Source organism: Chrysoperla carnea, chromosome 4 (genome assembly GCF_905475395.1).
Source record: "Chrysoperla carnea chromosome 4, inChrCarn1.1, whole genome shotgun sequence".
Taxonomy (NCBI): domain Eukaryota; kingdom Metazoa; phylum Arthropoda; class Insecta; order Neuroptera; family Chrysopidae; genus Chrysoperla; species Chrysoperla carnea.
This window is the reverse complement of record NC_058340.1, coordinates 18,876,567-18,889,319: the sequence shown is the minus strand read 5'-3', so window position 1 is coordinate 18,889,319 and position 12,753 is coordinate 18,876,567. Positions and strand designations below refer to the sequence as shown.

At 27.5% G+C, this 12,753-nt stretch overlaps 2 protein-coding genes across 2 annotated transcripts in view; one reads left to right on the top strand and one right to left on the bottom strand.

Annotated features, from left to right (window-relative positions):
• LOC123297350 overlaps window positions 1-3,650 on the bottom strand; it is a 30,006-nt gene extending 26,356 nt beyond the window's left edge. The window contains exon 1 of the mRNA XM_044878979.1: window positions 3,391-3,650. The gene's annotated coding sequence lies outside the window, so the exon portion shown is untranslated. The remainder of the gene's footprint in view (window positions 1-3,390) is intronic.
• Window positions 1-12,753, top strand: part of LOC123297349 (sestrin homolog) — a 214,391-nt gene that overhangs the window by 33,318 nt on the left and 168,320 nt on the right. The gene's annotated exons all lie outside the window — the stretch shown is intronic.

Here is a 12,753-nt window from a genome sequence, read left to right as displayed (position 1 = left end):
TATTCCCTTTGAAAAATTAACACGGGGAACTATAATGTGTGCATTAGATTAATATTGCAGATAAAATATATTGATAAGAAAAAAAATTTTAAAATTTTATTATTAAAAATGACCATGGTGATTTTTTTTTTTTTTTTTGATTATATAAAGAATTATAAATACTTGACTTATTTACAGAAAATAGAACCTTGGAGAGTTCTAAAATTTTACGTTTTATCAAAATCTCATATGAAAATGTCATAATAATTGTAAATAAATCGAATATTTGCGTATTCCTTCAAGATTAGTACCACGTTATAATAGTGAAAAATAATTGAAGTTACGGTTTGTGAAAAGATAAAGGAATAGTTGAAGCCTTGGGGAGTTTTATAAAACTAACTCGTGCGTAATAGGCTTTTGTCCTAAATTTTAAAAATTGGTTTATACGTTACAATAGTATCTTATTCAGGCTCATACTGGTTTGCGATATCACAATATTTCTGGTGGATAACCCTATTTAATACTGTAATATTACTTATGCTAACATATATTTTATAGTATCTGTCTCTGTACCATACCAGCATTGTAAACGCCTTTCATTCTTGCCGTGTGCCAGTTTAAGAAAGCTTAGGCAGTTGATGCACCAAGTATTTGCTGGTCTAGTGTAAGGATGCAATTTCTTAATAAATTGCTTTCGCAAAGCATCGTAGAAGTTACTTTACGTCTTACTTATTCTTGCTAGTGATGTAAAAAAGATTTCCGTACTTTATATTATCGCATACGTATACATCTATCTACAGTATTGAAACCACATTATCTTAATTATAATTCTCGGCTTAATTTGATAAGTAGGATTTGTCTCTTCGCCCGAAATAATACTGAAAGATAAGACGACTTGAACTCTTCATATAACATCATCATCATATTAGTAAGAAACTAACGAAAAGAATTGTAAAAAAATGATTGCTTTTTGATGAGTTAAAATTCTAAGTAAGAATCATACAATCCAACACTACTAGCAGTAATCATCTCAGGGCTAACTCGTATTTAAATTCTGATTAATTTGACCTTCAAAATCTTTGATCTAAATTTTATAATGTGCAATGAACAAATATATTTTTTTTTACATATAAGTTTATTTTTATGTAATTAGCTTACTTTAAGTTTATTCGATACAACAGTAGTAAGCTGGAATAAATATTAAAATTAGTATACATTCGTACGAGGCAGGTAATTTTTGTGCTTAAATCGGACTTACAAAAACATTTCTGCCTATTGTGTGCCTGCAACGTTTCTTTTAATATACTTATGGCTATTTGGATACGTTCTGGCTAAGCGAGAGTTCAAAGGACTGTAAATTTTTTCTCGCTTTCCGCTTAATAATTTTTTTTCATTCTTTCTAGCTTATGTAGTTTAGCCATTTGCTCAAGTTTTTCACTTCTCTCCTTATAGCTCTAAATTATAAAAGGAATTCTAAAAAGATTACAAAATGTGTAAGAAGAGTTAAAGAAATGTGAGGTCATACTCCGTCTCGAGTCTTGTATATTGAACCTAATACAAGAAATAAAATAGAGATCTATAAATGTTTCGACTTCTCAAGGTTTCTTGCTTATTCTGCAGAAATCCATTTTTCTCCATTATATACAGATTTTATTATTAAATAAATACTGAAAGATTTTTTAAAAACTTTGCTTAAAAATACAAATTACTTCCCATGAGTTTTTCATTGCCAATCGAATATCCTTAATTAACAAAGGAAAAAGTTGACATTTTTCCAAAACCGTTTGTTAATTATTTCAATTATCCTACAAGTTAATTTGCATAAAAATGTTATTTTTTTACAGTTTTATATAAAAATAATGTTTAATGAACACCCTAGAGGTGATTATTGTATAATATTTAAATTAACTTTAATTTATAAACTTTTTATTTTTGAAAGTATTATATAAATTAATAATATTGAATAAAGTTTAATTAATTATAATACTGATTAGAAATTTCTTAATAAAGGGTCCTTGAAATTGTTTTAAAGAAATTATTGAAGTTGATGACTTAGAGGGGTTAAGGTTGTCGACTTTAATTTCATTTAATAAATGATACCTAAAAATCTGAAGCCAAATTTTTAATAAAATACATTTTTAATGTCACTTACGAAACTGGATATGTTACTTATATAGAAACCATCGATATTACGTCCAAATTTATAGAATTAACCCATTCTCTAACTCCTCTAACTCGCACTCTATTTACAATACGATTTTGTTTGTGGATAAACTTATCTTTTCTATTACGAAAACAAGGTTAAATGTCAAACATTCAATTGTGACCGCTAGAGCGGATATGGACACGTGTTTATAAATATTATACCTTATTATTCTATTTGAATTCTCTTCGCAATTCAGTGACGTCATATTTGGACGCAAATCAACATTGTTTATCTGTCTATTATTCTCATTAAGGAATTGGATCTTTCAAATACCAAAAATTCTTGACACCAAATTTTATTTATTTTATTCAAATTGGACTTAAATTGCGACCTTTAGAGAAAAAATACTTTTTGACCAGATTCAAGCAAAAATTAGCTATTGTGATTTTATCAATATAAAATTTTAACGATGGTCATTTTTGACATCTGCTAGGTAGGATCGGTGAACATTTTGAAGAAATTTTTTCAAAATTCCATCATCAGTATGAGAGCAATAGCTCCATTTCCTTCGGAAATTCGCTAGTACGTTAAATACTGAAATTACACATAAGGTAATAACCTATGATAGCCAAATATATTCTATAATTGGACCGTGGTATGACAAAATAACTGCAAAAAAATTTCATGTTATGTGAACTTTATCAGCAATAAAAATTGTTTAACAAAGTTCTTCATAAATTGATTTATAGTAAAAAATTAAATTGCAATTTGTGAAAAATCATTCAAAATTGCATATCGTGCTTACAATGTAATAAGATAAGAACACTTTTGTCTGACAAGTAATCAACCTGAAATTTAAGTGTAAGAATTCTTGATTGATTAACAATCTTCATACCAACTACTATTTTCGTATCAATTTAGGTACTCGAAAATGTAGTGCTGTCACAATTTAAAAAAAACATTTTACGTCAGTTCATTAATAAGTATTTTGTTTAAACGTAAAAGTTGTTTGAATTTGGTGAGAAAATAAAATTTAGTTTAGTTATTTGAGCTTCAATTTTAAATCGGTCAAAACGTAGGTTCCATCACCTAGAGCCTAGGTTGAGGTCCTGGGATTTTATATTAAGATCTTAGAAAAAGTGGTATAACAATTTTTGCGCTGGATCATGAGCGGCTTTCCCACAGTGTTGGATAGTCCAAAAAGATCAACTTATCAATCATTTTAGTGTCTTAAACTATCTTATAACAAAATTAATTATACTAACCTGAGATGTATTGTCGCAGTAATTAAAATACTGTTTGTTTTATGCAATTATATGCAATTTCTTCCGGATGTAGAATTTTTATTTGAATAGAGAAAGTAGCAGATATCAATTAGAAGTTTCTTTTCCCATAAAACTGATACGACATACACACAAGTACACAATCACTTTTATCACCACTCGATCAAATCAATAAACACTTCAGTCGATATCGATATAAAATTAATATAAAAAAATAAAGTATTGACAGTGAATAATTTAAAACATAGAAGCAAGTTCGTCTTAAGAAAATAGAATTTTATTGTAGACAGATTGGATGCAAAGAGTAAAGATTGTGGGTAAAGGTAAAGTGGGAGAATACAGATTTTATAATAGAATCTAGTGAATTGAAATGGAGAGGACAAGAGTTTGTATGAATGATTTGTGTTTCATATTTTAGTTCAACGAATAACTTTGGTCTCTTAAATAACAGCTGACATACATTGTGTCTACTATAAGAGTACCATTATACATTTTTCTTGATCATATGTCCGAAAATATCTACTGTAAAAAATTTTCACAATTTCCAAATTCACTCTTGGGAACTCTCACTCTTGGATTACTCATAGGGAAAGTAATTTTCCTATGCAATAACCGATGCTTTAAAATATATCTGCTATAATATGCTTACTTATATGCTACTATACATCTGTTATAACTTGCTTAAAGTGGATTTCAGCCAGGATATTAAGAATCCATAATAACTTATAACCCGATCATCTTAGTCAAAATAAGTGGTCAACCTCGGAATCTCACGCAAGAAGCTGAATTTCTGTACAAATCTTTATTTTGATAGTACAAATGTTATCCCAAAAATCACATATAGTCACGCGTGCGTGTCCTTTGACATTCAAGGTCAAAGGTCTCGAAAATATGTTTTTTGTGAATATCTCGTTTCTTTTGGCTTCAATCGTATTAACATTTATTATAAAAAATGTTTAAGATAAAATTTTCTACAAATTTTGACTGATACTTTTTTTTTGTACGTTGAACCGTTTTTGAAATAGAAGGCGTAGAGATGGTACGCTCAGCTTAACGTATTTCAGTGCTGGATCAGTATTTATAAATATAAGGTATTAAATAATTATTTAAGTGGTATTTAATGAAAAATTATGGAAAAAACCGCATAATAGACTGAGATTCCCGATTGACCCTGTCTATTATACGATTTTTCAATAATTATCGATTAAATACTTCTTAAATAATTATTTAATACCTTATATTTATAAATATTGAACCTCAACTAAAGTACGTATAGCTCAGCGCTCCATCTTCTGCGCCCCCTATTTCAAAAACGGTCCAACGTAAAAAATAAATTTTTTTATTTTAAAACAAACTATTCAAATTTTTTGATCAATCAGACAAAAAATATTCCACAAAAAGTCCACAAAGAAGTGGTGGGGAATGAACGACTCACATATGGATGGCATCATAGGTTTTCGTAGACTTTTTGAATTAAAAAAAAAACTAAAAGAATGAAACTAACTCCACGTTTTTTCTCGGGATAAACTTAGACTTCTTTTTTACACCATTTGTTTAAAAGATGGATTTTTAAGTGGTCGTTTAATAAGAGCCACGCTGTATATCTATTTAAATTATATTTATCTGTTTGTATGATTACCCAGCTATAATAATTGCCTCCTATACTAATTTACCGTCCACAGTGACCGTGTCGCCGCTACGTATTTATTAGTCAATAATAATAATAATAATAATAATAATAGTTTTTATTGGTAGTTTTATGAAATATCATCCAACTTGATGATTTGAATTGTAAATTAGGTGAAGATGATCTAATATTTTCAAATGCGAATTTAGATTAAATAATTGTAAATGTTAATTAATAACATAAGGTTTTTTGTTACGTGATGTTTGAATAAAATAAAATTTTAAAATATTACATAATGACAGTGTTGGTCGCCCCATACCAATTTTTTTCTGCGTGTTGAACCGATCGGCAGGATGTCTTTGTGGCACAAGAAAATTTTTTAATTAAGTACTCTGTATATGTATATGTAAAATTGTATTTATATAATAAAACAAAGGTCCAGAAAATAAAATTTACCCATCGTTGAAAATTTCACAACTTCTCATTTTGGATGAAAAATTTGGTCCTTAAAGTGGTACCAACGTTAAGGCAAGTTTAGTCTTGTGGTTGAAATTATTTGTGACTTATTTTCAACTTTGATGATGAATTTTGTTATAATTTCATAAATGTAGAAGAAAAATACAATTTTTCGATATCTGCCTTAGTTTTCGAAATATGGAAAGCTAAATATTTAAAAAATATTTTCAATTTTCGATATTTTAAAAATTACTCCAGATATCGAAAAATTTTAGGCTTACTTTTCGTCTTATATTGTCAAGTTATAACATAATTCACCATCAAAATTGAAAATATTTATTTTTTTAAATTTGTGTCCCCACTACTATGCTCATACATCCTGAATTAGTCGGGCACACGGTTTTTTTGTTTATTAAGATATTAACTTTAATTTTAATAGTTTTTTTTTTTTTGAATTTCTACAGACTAGTTTTGGAGAAATCTATGAAAACATATCATCCATCTACTGTTTTCCCATAAGACCAATGTTAGATATGTCTACTTTTGAAGTCATTTATTTATTTAAATATTCGGGCAACATCCCTTAATATTTTAAGGATTGATTTAGACTTAATCCAACTACATATAACAAAAGCCTTTTATCGAACGTTACCCCGACGCGCGTACATCATTAAACAATGTGATGTGGAGGATCTTGTCACTTATATGAACAGTAAAAATTAGGACAGTTTAAATTTAAATGTATACGGGATATAAAAAAAACTGGTATCCCAAACACTATAACAACTTTCTTTTAAGGTTTTACTCTACGTATAACCGTCTAAAACTTAGAATTCACTTTTCATTGCTTAGGCTATCGGTATTTTTTTACAACCTGTGTATATATTGGTGTTTTTATTGAATTGAAACTGCCAATACCTATTCTAAAACTACTTCGAAATCGCCAATACTCTATATTCGAAAAAATGATAATTTTATAAATCTTATAAATATATTGCGTTTGATTTCAATTTTTGGGATGAAAATAATGATATTCTATCAGAAACCTAAACATAAATAAAATGATTGATTGAGCAATAATAAAATTATTTGCTTACCTATAAAAATTATTATTATTTGAATGATAATTAATTTTTTTTTGAAGTGTAGCAATACCATACCAAAACAATTAATTGAATACTTGAGCTTAAATTGAATAGTTAAGTAAAAATTTTACATTAAGTTACATTATTTTATGATTGCTGACACAATAATTTATTAAATTTTGCATATTATTTAGCATATGCATACCGATGCAACTATAATTATCCATTATGCGATTTTGCAATATTTTATATATTATGATGGTTTTTTCTTTTTTAATTCTTACAGTATGCTGACCAACAAAAGTAGTAGAACGGCAAATAAAACACGAACTTCTATTGTACTTTTTGGTATAACATTTTATTCTTGTGGAATTTTTTTTGAATCAGCCTATCAAAACTTTGTTCCAAAGAGACTTCAAGACCAAATCGCGGTGACCATTTCATGCAATTTCAGAATAATATAATTTGTCGCTCATACGGTATAAGTAATTTAATGATGATTTTTCAGAAAGTAAAGTCGGATCGTGCATGCACCCTGAGACCTTTGGCATTTGCCCAGAATTCCCAAAAGAAAGAGGAGTCTGGAGGGTTAAAATGCGAAATTTACGTTTTTTTAGATGTTACATGACGTAGGCGGATGAGCCAAAGTTAATTCATGTTCTTAACCGGTAAACGAAATGTATAGTAAGAGGGAAATTTGTACTATAACTTTATTTTTTATAAAGCAACAAACAACTTTTTCAAAAACTAAATAAATTCGGTGAAAACGGAATGCAAAATTCGCCAAAAAATTTATTAATTAAAAATAAATCTATCGTTTCCATTGGAGGAAGGTACCCATTAGTTGTTTTATTACAATATGTTGTAATAATAATATTATGGGATATTTAATACAAATATGCATTAAACATTTCTCAATAAAATTTAAAAGATTTTCACTGAAATTACATAAGCTATACAAATATATACTCATTTTATTATAATTTTATGAATTTTCGATGAAATTTAAATATATGTTATAAATTTATAATAATGTATTATTAAAATTACAATAGATATTGTATATATGTCCAGTTTTGTAAATTACAAAAATAATATTATGTTGCAGTTAAAATCAGTATTTTAAAGAAATATTTATCTCTGTGGGCAAATCCATTGTTTCATTGATTGTTTTCTGGGTATTATTAAACTTTGATGATAAAGTTTGTTATAACTTTCAAATGAACGGTAGGGCTATTTGTTTTAAAACATCGGGTTGGGTGGGGTGAAGGAATGAAACCTAAAATTCTCTAATAATCACATCAGGTCAAGAATAATTAAGGGTGGATACTTTTGAAATGATCACACTGTTTACATGATATAAAAATTTCATCAACCAAAAAATTGAAAAGTGTTTGTCTTTGTCTTTAAAGTAGAAAATGTACAAGTAGGCGGGTAACTGCTAGTACGGAAATAATTGTCTTTAAATTTATTTTGCTCATTTAATATATTTAATTCTCTTATCGTGCAAATTATTTAAAATTTATTACTTATAATGTTAATTAATCAAATATATCTATCGTTTGATTTAACATGATTTATAATTAAGTAAATTGTAATTGTTAAACGGAAAATTTTATATTGATATTTAGTAATTGATGGGAGGTGTCAAGTAAAATAATTCACGTATATTTATTACAATATGCTTGTTATTAAAATTTAATATTTAAATATCACTAATAAATTTTGGTTCAAGCGGAAAACACTATGGGTTTCACGTTTATCTCATTTTCAAGAGAATTAAATTTTGTAAAACTACCTGAATATTTAATCTAAAATTCTCTAAAATTAATAGGAAAGTAGTCAACAGATTGTCTTTTGTTCAAATCTTATGTTGCCTCAATGGGTCAAATATGACTTTCTTGTGTTAAAGTTTATTTAATCCTTTACAGATTTCTAAGCAGAAATCGCAAGGTTAAAAATTTTTCACCATTAAAATTAAAAATTACATTTTGTGGAAGGCTCAATAAGTGTTATCTTGATAATCTAAATTTATTATCAGTTAATAGTTTTTTTTTCTAAATTAAAACGCCGAATTCAGTATTAATTGTGAAATTAAACACACTTGTCGTATTTGAATGATTTGAATTGGCTATTGTTTCCTTACATAGAATATCTATTTTCATCGTATTTTTTTAGTATTTTATCTATGTATACTGTCATAATAATTTTTTATTACCTATCATACATATATCAGTAATAATTTTTTATTAATTATAACAAATATATTTTTATTGCACATGTTTTGTAGCACCTTCATTATTTATGGAGTTAGATTAGTACTTCTTCAGAAAAAACCGTTTTCCATTAAGAATGTCGAAAAATTAAACTGAAATTAATCAAGTTTGCTATGAGATATCATTATTTTCTTAAATCTAAAGAGCCTTTGTTGGCATCTTGTATGATATACACTATGTTTATTTTACATCTTGGCATAGGAATCTCCCACAGGTATGACAGAGTACATGCGTTAAGTAATATGTGTAAGAAAGAGGAAACTTTTCCAAAACAAATTAATTTGCACAAAAAAGTAAAAAAATAACGAATTTATAATATAATTTGTCTCTTAAAAAAGAATAATCGAAATCGGTTGGCGTGCTATTGAGTTATTCGCCTTCTTGTCGTGCATACTTAATGCAAATTTTAGACTTCCAGTCGAATTGATAACATCTTCCTTTTTTGGTTGAAGTCGATTAAAAATGACATCTTGGCATAGTTTTCAAATTCGAACACTTTTAATAGAAAACCCTGTATAATCTATGTTGCAAAGGAAATTATTTGTACTTCAGATTATTAGTAAACTAAGTGTATCTTCTTTTATATTATTATCATTTTATTATTAACATTTTGGAAAATATTGGTGTGACGCAAATAGAGCAATTATGTATAACAACTATCTATACCCCGGTGCTTTTCTCACGTAAATGAGCATCTCAATAAAAGAAAGCTTAATTGCATATTTATAATAGTAAAGATATTTACTTTTTTTTATAATTGAATTATAAATAATAAAGTCATATATAATTTCTCCCATGACGCATTAGCAATTAATAAGCAATATATTTTAGGAGATGCTGTGAGTAGCAAAATGTTTCAAAGACTCGTTGTTCGGTTCAGTGAAGTAGATGTATATCTATCTTACAAAATTGTTCCACATAAAAAGTAAAAAAAATAAAAAAATAGGTTTTGCAAAATTGCCAACAATTGTAGGTTTTTTAATGAACACCAATTTATAATTGAAAGTTTTTCTTGTCTCTTATTAGTTTCAGAAATTAAAGGCAAATATGTTACACACAAGAAATGTTCGATATTTGATAAGGAACAATCTTCTAATTTAAAAAATCATTCTGAATTGACTAAAAATTTGTCATTACATCACCTAAAATTTACGATGGTGATTTTATGACACTTATTAAAAAGGTTCAAAATTCATTAATTATATTAACGAAAACTTCTGGCTTTTAATTTTAAGCGAGTATAGATTTTGACACTACTATATTTATCGAAGGTACTGTCCGTAAATAAACTCTAGTGAAATACATCGTTTTTCGGCACTGAAATGATAAATAATCACGTTGGGTAAGATAATATGGATCTGCCTGTAATCTCTGCTTTGCTTATAAATTGTTTCAACTTGATATTTGTACAGCAACCGGTTTAACATATCTGTGTAAGTAGGACTGAATTTATAAATCGACTAATAAATGAACACTTTATAAAAATATATAAAAAAAATAATAATTTATATAATTTTCGTAAAATAAAATTTTAAACTAATGTTGTCTGGAAAAAATGATACTAATTCTTTTTTTTTTCCATATATAAGTCTTACCTTAATCTTTTTATATAAATGTTTTCAAGTATTTCTTTATAATTAAGTGTTTTGTATTTGAATTAAAAAGGAATTATGAATTTTTAGTCATATATTCTAAAAAAATATAGACATTTACATTTATTCGAGCAATTTTTCTGCTCTTTTCTTCCTTTTTTACACCAAAATATCAAGGATTTTTGCGTTTCAGATTAATAAATACCGATTATTGGCTTTTTAAACTTTGCGCACTTCTATAGGTCTCCCAAATTGAGATAGAAAATTGATAATTTATGTAAGGATTGAGTTAAAATTAAGAAAATGTCTTTTAGTAGTATTGACTAATTATCTTTGCTTCGAACCCTTTTATGTAAATATATCTTATGTTCAAAAACATGAAAAAGACAAAAATTCCATTTCAATAGAAAACATTGATTAATGAAAAGACGAAATGAAGAGGGGGTGATATGATCTCAATGATTATTCTGTTGGTCATATGTTTTTTTATTGTTTGAAGTTCAACTTTGACGCCGTCTTGGAGGTCTTATTACATACATGGCATTGTTTCTTATATCAAAACAAGTGAAAACAAACAATTGACTGAGTTAATTGTTGAAATACCATGCATAGTCAGTGTTGATTTCTTTATCACATAACACATGCATAGACAGTATGTATAAAATGTATAGACAGTGTTGATGCGCTATCATTTGTTTTTTTGACGTCACGTAAATAACAAAAGATATTCACTTTTAAATAAACACACATACAACATACAAATACTATAAAATTTGCACCTAATTATCGCCCTCGTGGGTAAACAGTGATGTTAACAAAAAAATGTTTCAAACAAAAGTTTTTTATTTTTTTATAAGGAACATTTTTTACATTTAAACTTTTGTTCTATCTCTAACGGTTTACAAGATGGGTCCTACGGACCCAAGACCCAATTGGCCTATGATGCTCATTTACGAACTTAACCTCACTTTTTACGTCCTGAGTACGCTGTAAAAATTTCAGCTCGATATCTTTTTTCGTTTTTGAGTTATCGTGACCACAGACGGACGGACTGACGGCCGGACGGACGGCCGGACGGACGGACGGACAACCGGAAATGGACTAATTAGGTGTTTTTATGAACAGCTATGACAAAATTTTTTTCCTAGCATCATTATTTTTAAGCGTTACAAACTTGGGACTAAACTTAATATACTATGTATATTTCATATATGCATGGTATAAAAAAGCTTATTCATTAAAATATGAATAATTTCATATAAATTATAAAGATTTCATAATGTTTTAAGTACAATAAATGTCTTTGTTTAAAAAGAATAACAATTAAAGCAATTCATTAACCTTTTTGTAGTAATTGTGATGATGATTAAATTCTTTTATCACTTCAGGTGAAGAATTCTCTCTGCATGGGAAAAAAAAGTGACGTTACTGTTTGGAAAAACTTTAAAAAGTACGCAAAATATGAGCGTTTTAAACTTCTTACTTAACAAGGAGAAAGATACTTTAAAAGTGACGTCATTGTTGAATGTCGCCATATAGAGATTACAAATAAAATCTGTTTTGCAAAACGAACCCTTAAATTCAATATGGTGGTATGTTTCCCTAGGGATAGCATCCCAACTTTTTGAATTTAAGCTCGCCAAAGGCTTCCCTCACCATATCCCAAAATATCTTTCTGGCTCATTTTTTTTATATCATCTATAAGGGAATTATATATTTTGACTGGAGTATATATATGAAATAATTTAGTTTACTGCTTACTTAAATTAAAAATCCAAGCTCAGCTCTCCCAGTTGTGCTTTAATTTAAAGAAACTATTTCAGATAAATTTTTATTCGTTGAGTGCACAATTGAGCTGGCGCAAGAGTAAGTTTAAGCAACTAAATACTCTATGTTTTTTTAAGTATTTAGTATACAATGTATGTAACTTTTTCTACATATAAGTCTACTATATTGCATATACGATTTTTTTTTATAAAATCTTATAGTATTGCGTTCCTAAATACTTCTCGCACTAGATTTATTCTAAACCTAATAATTAGTGGGAATTTGAATAATACATAATACTTTCGAAAGTTGCTGAAATTTCTGGGTTTGCGAATGATTGATTGCTTGATTGAATGATTGGATTTATAGAATACAATTGTTTATAAATGTGTATTTATACAGATAATTAAAATAATTTTTTTATTTCAAATTAAATATTTGCTAGTGTAGAGCTTCTCTTTTGTACATAAATTCAAGTTCTTAATATAATTTAATAGATGGCAGATGCTTTATATAAAAAAATTATTTTTTCTACAAAAATT